The 8,264-nt window shown below is 44.9% G+C and overlaps 1 long non-coding RNA gene across 1 annotated transcript; it reads left to right on the forward strand.

Moving 5' to 3' along the window:
• Positions 1–285: 285 nt before the first annotated feature.
• On the forward strand, positions 286–7,537 carry LOC112401311 (uncharacterized). Its single transcript, XR_003003561.1, has 4 exons — positions 286–407; positions 533–670; positions 1,840–2,856; positions 5,453–7,537. It is a non-coding gene; the product is annotated as an uncharacterized LOC112401311 (long non-coding RNA).
• The last annotated feature ends 727 nt before the right edge of the window (positions 7,538–8,264 follow it).

Here is an 8,264-nt window from a genome sequence, read left to right on the forward strand (position 1 = left end):
ATCTGATCCCAGGCTCCCCCTCTAAGCCTTCTTGGCGCACCGCGGCTGTATTTATACAGCGTGCACACCCGCGCCGCTGTGTTTGTTTTCCCTGGTCCTGAGAAAAAGCCCACCAGGTTGCCAGATGTGCCGAGCTCAAGGGAGCCTGAGGAAGTGGTTTGCCAGCGATGAGAAGCAGGCCTGGTCTGGGTGTAATCGACACTTCACATCAGCCTCGCCTTTCTGCCTGCGGGAGATAAGAGGCTGACGTGGAGGAAACTGACGCGCAAGCACGCACCCCGCACCCTGAGACTGGTTTCCTCTGCCCTCTTACAATCTGCTGGCTTTGGCCACCCAACCCACGCCTAGGCATGTGCGAAGCCTCAGGACCTCTCAGCCCACGGGGGAGGGAAAGGCACGCCCCTTGGGTAGGTCCAGTCCTTTGCCCCTTCCTTCCATTTCTTGGGGTCCCCCCTTTCCCAGAGTCTCTTTTGAAAGAAGTCACCTGACGTACCCATTTCTGCTTTTTGTGTTGGCTCTTGCATTTCTCTAGGGAACCTACAGAAGCGAGGACAGAGCCAAGCTCAAAGGCGTGAGATTCCAATGGTGGGATTACAGGCTGTTGGCCATGAGGGACTTCCTGGTCCATGTCAGACGATCACTCTTGAGGGACCCCTTACTCCACCTTCTGGTAAGGTTGCCCTGAAACTCAAGGGGCTGTATCTGCCTGTGTCTTTCTTGTCCCATGTGTCACATTTATTCTCATGTGCTCAACTACAAAATCCCTCTTTTCACTTAAAACAATATACACACTCATGTGCGTATTTTGTGTGTACGTAGAGAGAGGAGGGGAGGGGAAGGGAGGGAAGAGGGAGAGTGAAGCACCTACTATGTGCTCAAATCCTCCTGACAATCACCTATCTTGTGAAGTGGGGGGGGGGGGTTAAATGTATTTTATTGAAGTATAGTCGATTTCCAATGTTGTGTTAATTTCTGCTGTACAACAAAGTGATTCAGTTATACGTATATACATTCTTTTCCATATTCTTTTCCATTATGGGTAAAGAAGATGTGGTACATATGTACACCATGGAATATTACTCAGCCATAAAAAAGAATGATATAATGCCAAATGCAGCAACACGGAGGAACCTAGAGATTATCATACCAAGTGAAGTAAATCAGACAGAGAAAGACAAATATCACTTATATGTGGAATCTAAAATATGGCACAAATGACCTTATCGAAGAAACAGAAACAGACTCACAGACGTAGAGAACAGACTTGCAGTAGGATTTATTATCCCTGGTTTCCAGATGAAGAGCCTGAGGCTCCTCTCCTCCTCTCCATCCCTTGCCCTCACCTCCTTCCCGCTCTGCCCATTCCTCCTTTCCTGCCTCAGTGTCATCCTCATTCGCTGAGTCTGAAGAGGTCCAGCATTGTGCACGTGCGTTTCTGTCCTGCACAGGCGGGGCTGCGGGCAGGCACTCTGTCTCAGCACGGGGCCTGTACAGTGGAGGTTGTGCTTGGATGGACGCCTGGCCTAGGCAGCTCCTGAGGGGTCACAGGAGGCTGCCAGACGCTCTTTTCCTGGGCAGATGTAGCCATGGAACAGAACGCCACTGTGGTCAGGCAGCCTGGGGGAGAGGAGCCCCAGCCGCAGAGTCAACGAGAGCAGGGCTGCCCCTGCTGGCTGTGCCACCTCGGGCTAACTGAGCAGCCTCTCTGTATCCATCAACTGGGGTAGTAGTAACTGGTTCTAGTACTAACCACTAGTAGTACTAACTTGTACTAGTGCTAGCTAACTACTACTAGTAATAACTGCTACTAGTAATACTAACTAGTACTAGTACTAACAGCATAGGGTTGTTTCGAAGAGGAACTGGGATAATGGAGTATTTGGAGATGCACAGAGACCACAGAGGACACCCAAAAGGATTTTAGATGATGCTCAGGTAAGACAGTAAATATCATTGATTCACACAGCATGTTATGTCCTTGTAAATTCCCTTCTGACCCTCCTAATTACATCAAGAAAGTCTCCATTTGATGCTAGTGTGTCTTTAACGCCTAACAAGTGTTTTCTTTGTGTTTTAACAAAGAGAGAGAAGACTTAAGGTGCGGAGTCTATTCTAGGCAGCAATACCGAGGTAGAATTTAAGATTTTTTTTTTTTTTTGCGGTACGCGGGCCTCCCACTGCTGTGGCCTCTCCCGCCGCGGAGCACAGGTTCCGGACGCGCAGGCTCAGCGGCCATGGTTCACGGGCCCAGCTGCTCCGCGGCACGTGGGATCTTCCCGGACCGGGGCACGAACCCGCGTCCCCCGCATCGGCAGGCGGACCCTCAACCACTGCGCCACCAGGAAAGCCCAAGAAAAAGTTTTTGATGGAAGTAATGTATATGGTTATTGGCTTTCTATTTACACTGGTGATATAAATTTCACTTTGTAAGTAAATGGATTTAAGTTTCAATAAAAGCAGGTCCATTTAGGGGGGTGGGAGCACTAAGTAGATAAGTTTCAATGACACTCATATATGGCCAAAGTTGTAAAGGAAGCCACAAGTGATGGAAGTTTGGAATCATTGAGAAAACCGACATCAAGGGGCTAGCACAGTGATTGCGACCACGGTTTTGGTGTCCACCCAGGAAGTGACATGGGTTCTGAGAAGCAGGACACGCTCCAAATCCAGACCCTCTCTCCCATTCCCTCCATCTCCAGGATGCAGATTGAAGAAGAAACCATAGTTTGTATAAACCTGTGTGAGGATGGAAGCCTGGACCAGCGCTTGAGCTGGTGCCAGGGCACTGGGGCCACCAGCCTGGCCTCAGCTCTTCTGTGTGCCCTCCCCATGCCCCAGTGTCCTCATCTAAAACAGGTAGGACAAACTAGATGGCCCTTCCCACTCTGAGGATCTGACAGTCCTTGCTTGTTTGGTCTGTCGTTTTTCTCTGTCAGGTTCAAAGCCAGATTCTCTGATCTTCATCTAATGCAGCCCTGGGCTTCTCCTAAGGAACATCACTACAGAAGGATGTTCGATGCAAAAAATTTCTGGGGTCAGACAAGTTCACCTTTCTGAGTCTTAGTTCCTCCTCTGTAAAATGCTGTTCCTGATAGTACAAACATCCTAGGATCTATAGATTCACTAAGATTATGTAATGTCTCACAAAATGTGGGAAGTTACCTTGAGATATATGTGGATGGTATGTGGACAAAGCATTAAGTGATATTGACTCATAAAGCAAGTTTCCTCATCGCACCAAGGAGGAGTCTCAGTTTGGTACTAACATGGCTTGAACACTTCTCTGATACTTGCCTAATAACTCCTAACTAAAGCAGAGAACAAAACCTCAGGCTCTTGGTAGGCAGCAGGGTCCAACTGGGATGCTAGAGGGATGCTTAGAGGGATATGAAGAATTTATCCCCAGGTGAGCCTTGGGGACAGAACAAGAGCCACAAGGCCAGTGGCATTTGAGCTGAGCCCTGAAGAGGGAGGAAGATTCCTCCAGGTAGAGCAGGCTTGGGAAGATATACAGGTATGAAGAAGGGCAGTTCCCCCAGAATCAGAGTGTCTTAGCCTGGTTTGTACCATGGACCCCTCCAGTGAGGCCCATGAACCCCTTTACAGAACAATGTCTTTTTTTGAATGTGATTCAACTCCTCTGGGTACCTTAAATAAGTAGAATCATATAGTATTTGTCCTTTTGTGATGCAAAAGTTAAGTGAATCATATAGTATTTGTCCTTTTGTGATGCAAAAGTTAAGTGAATCATATAGTATTTGTCCTTTTGTGATGCAAAAGTTAAGTGAATCATATAGTATTTGTCCTTTTGTGATGCAAAAGTTAAGTGAAATAAGCCTGGAGGCTTATTTCACTTAACATCTTCAAGGTTTGTTACAGATAATGTTTTTACAGGCATAAAATTTAAAAATAGGATTACAAAGAAAAAACATATTAAATGACAGTTATTCAAATAATTTTAAAAGATATAGGAATTCATGTGCTTCTATTAACCTTTAAATAGCAAGACACAGAGGTGGATCTAATAGTTATTATAATTTCAAGATATAATGAGTCTATTTTAAGATATTCTAGAGCAACTATAAATGTGACATGAAATATCTATGATTTCTGTTGATGACAGAAGCCACATGTAGTGCCAATATGGTTATGGTTTGTTACCTACATTCAAAATTGGAGGAAATGCTAACTTTCAGTTAGGAATTAGAAAAAAAAAGTGTATGTGTGTGTATAAATTTTTCCCATCTAAGTTCACAGACTCACTGAATGCTGCCCCATGGATCCTTTAAGGGGCTTCTGCTCCATGGGACCCAAGTTAAGAAGCCCTCCGCCCCAGACAAGGGGCGTTTTTATCCTCCACCAGCTTATGTCCATCTTGGTTCAGAAGTGAGGCAAAGGCCAGATCCTTCCAGCCTCCACCTAGCCCCAGAACCAGGCCCAGTATCCACACCAGTGGCTCAGTTTCCGACGCACTGGGGTGCACAATGGGGCTGATTTCTGGACACCAAACAACCTTCCCTAACCCCACTCCCACCCCAGGCATTGTGTTTGGGCTGCAGCCCATGAAGGGGAATGAGTACCAGAGAAGACAAGCCCGTTTTTGCTCCGAAAGCTCCTCCCTTTAGTCTTGTGGTTCATTTCTATTTGCTGTACCTACAGCATCCGATGAAGATGAGGGGATAGCCTGAAACACGGGAGAGCCTCAGCATGTGGACTGGGGTTTTAACCGACAGAGGAGATGCGCTGTCCCCTTCATAGTAGTTGTTTAATTTTTCTCATCTGCAAACAGGCTTTGGATTGCCAACCTTTAATTAAGATGCAGTTTTCTTTTCAAAAGCAATGTGTTCTAATCAATACCATCTGAGCTGGGGCAGGGGGTGCTACAGAAATTATAACTGCAGCTGAAAAACCATGAGACTTCCAGCAGACTAACCATGAAGACCTTCTGGAAGGCAATAGTTTCCATGTGCTTCGGAGAGGAGGACACGCCTCGTGGACAATGTTCCCTGGCTTCAAAGCCAAGCCACCGTGCCATGGGTTCTGCCTTCTTGTGTGGAGGGAGGACCGGAAGAGGCAGTGTCTTAGCTTACATGACCTCTGCCCTGGCATTTTGACTTCAGAATCAAGAAGGTACAAGGAGTGAGGTTAGAAGGATTTCCTACTGCCCTGAGACCTCTCAGCTTCTGAGAAGGGAGCTCCTAGAAAAGAAAATATTTCTGTACTGAAATGTCTTGGCATCCCTGTGACTGTTCCCTCACCCCCCCCCCAGTTAGATTTGCCAGATAAAATACAAGATGTCCAGTTAAATTTGCATTTCAGATAAATAATGAATAATTTTTTAGTATAACTCTGTACCGTGCAATATGCTAAAATATGCAAAAACATTAGGGCTGTTTCTCTGAAATTCGGATTTCACTGAGTGTCCTGTATTTTTATTTGCTAAATCTGGCAGCTCTACACTGACTCAAACTGGATTCTGGAACATCTCCTTGGGATCTTGGGAAAGAAGCACTGGGCCACCCTGGGACTTACTGAGGTCAGCTTACAAGCATCTCTGCAGTCAGCACGATGGTTAAGAACGTGAACTTTGGGGTCTTAAAGACTTAAAGTGGCTTCCAACTCAGGCCTGTCACTGCCTAGTGGGTTGCCCTTGAGAAGGTTACTTGCGCTCCCAGAGCTTCATCTCTGTCCTCTGCAGAATCTGGAGACTGAAAATCAGGGCTGATGTTCAACCATATCCAGATATGGTTAGTGGTCCAGCTTGTCCTGGTTGTTTAAAACTGAAAGCCCTTCCCAGGTCAGTTGTTAAATAGCCTCCCAAGCCCCCCTCCATCTTACCAGCCACCCTGGCTCTCCCTACCTCCTCCAAAGCCGCACCTCTTCTCATCTTGCAATGAACAGCTGACACAGACAAGGGCTTTGCTCCCTGTCCTTTCTGTTTGGCCCCTATTGTAGTGTATTGATAGTTTAATAGATTGACTATCACTCCCATTAGGAAAACCCAGCTCAAAAGGTTGTTGTAGGATTAAATGAAATGATATAGAAGAACTGTGGGATACAGGACCTGGCCCATGGGGGACAGACACACATGAATGAATAAATGAATGAATGAATCCGTATACTACCTATAAGTGAGACCCTTGATTTTCATTGTACATAGAAAAGTTATTCTCTCTCTCTCTCTCTCTCTGGTATATATATATATGTAATTTATATATATGTGTAATTTATATGTATAATATACACACATACATGTGTATGTGTGTGTGCCAGAATCACTAATTATACCTGCTTTGAGAAATCTTAAAGATCATTCTAGTTCCAGTTCAACTCCTTCCACTTTACACAGAGGAAAACTGAGATCTGGTTTAATCTACTGACTTATCAAAACAAGCCTATCTCTATGCATTGGAGAATAATTGTTTTGAGGAATCATTGGAACGATTTTTTTGTTGAAAAATATCTCTTTCATCCAACGGCCACAAAGCCTAAAATTTCCCCATTAGCATTTTCGTCATCTTTTAAAATTGAACTAAGGTTTATCATGGTATTTCTCAAAGTCCACTCTCTTGAAGCTGGAAATGACCCAGGGTCAACCTGAGAGACTCAAGTGCTGGGCTTGGGGGGAGGGGGGTGGTAGAAAGGAGATTCTAAATGAAGCTGAAAGCAGACCTAGGACTTGCCAAAGACACATGTGGCCAACTTTAAAACTTTGTGACAGCCTGGCTATGCATTGAATATCTGTGCTATTGCATAATACAGAAGGACAAAACGCGTAAATACTAACTGATCATTTCATTCAAAAGGACTCCGACAAGAAAGCCAGACTCCTTGATGTAGTCTTATGCTAAACAGAGCTAAAAGTCTTTCTTATCTTGTTGGTCAAGGGTTTTTCAACTGGAGGGATGGAAATGTTTTTCACAGATCTACAAAGCATGGATGGTAAAACAAAGCCTCAAAACATCCAGGGGCAAAATGTGGCTGGGACTGTATCTGTTCATATACACAAATTGGTTCCACCACTTGGGTTAATGCTAACTGTTGGAGTTCAACATCCCTTGCGTTTGAATGTGGCTTTCTCTGCTGTCAGTTAAATTCAGCCCACCTACATGCTATTTTGGGGATGGACGGCTGCTGGTACAGACTAGACTGTTTTCTCCAAAACGTAATAAGCACAACCTCCAATAATCTGATTGGCTTAGTTTGGAAGATCAGAGTCTTAGGAAAATGAAGAAGGAAACTTCTGGAAAAACAGGGTTTCAAATTCCGAACTTTTCTTCCAATAGCAATATTGGTGATTTATTCATTACCAGTAGATGATCACTAAAACATCGGTGGGGGGGGGGAGGTGGTAGAAAGGAGATTCTAAACGAGGGATTTTTCCCATCAGAGTCTAATTACTTTCATTGTCCTTTCTCTGAATTCTGTTGTATTCCATTCTACCCATTGGCTGCCTGTTTTAATTAATTTTGCCCTGTATTCAAAGGTTTTGCTTTTGTGCCTCTCTGTTTGATTTAAATTCCTTTTTGCAAATAAATAAATAAATATCAAAGCTAATGAGGCTCTGAAGATTTGAGATGTAAATATCGTATGCAGATTATTTTTGGGGTCCCAGCTCAGCGGAAGACCAAAAATAACACTTGGAAGTTTGATTAAGAAATCTCAGGCCCCCCCCCCTTCCCTGTCTCCCTCCAGACACTCTTTCTTCTGGTAAATGCTGTTAAATCTCAGTTATTTGACAAAAAAATCATGCCCCGCACGTGCAAAAGCCCAGAAGCAAGTTTCAGAAGCAAGTTTCTTTCAAGAATAGCTCAGCCGGGTCCAAGACTGTGCTGAGCTATTTGAGATGCATCTCCCACTGCCAAATTCATGTCCATCCAGAGAGGTTTCCTACGTACACACTCACACACTCGTATAAGCTCACACACCTACACACACGGGTGCTCTCCGGACATATGTGCCACTTACACTCACACATACAACACACACACCGACTCATACATTCTGTATACACACACCCTCACACACACACCAAACACGTGCACACACACACAAAATCATGAACGCTCTCACACAAACTCACCCACATTCCTGCACACAGACACACACACATATTCTCACACACACTCATAAACAGCGCACACATTTTCACACCCAACACGTGTATCATGCTTCGGCCAGCCCAAGTTTCCCATCTCAAATCTATGCCGCCTAGATTTGACCCATATCTCCAACATCCTCTCCAGAGACGTCTTTGCAGGGCA

The sequence above is a fragment of the Neophocaena asiaeorientalis genome, unplaced genomic scaffold (genome assembly GCF_003031525.2).
Source record: "Neophocaena asiaeorientalis asiaeorientalis breed wild unplaced genomic scaffold, Neophocaena_asiaeorientalis_V1.1 scaffold438, whole genome shotgun sequence".
Lineage (NCBI taxonomy): Eukaryota > Metazoa > Chordata > Mammalia > Artiodactyla > Phocoenidae > Neophocaena > Neophocaena asiaeorientalis.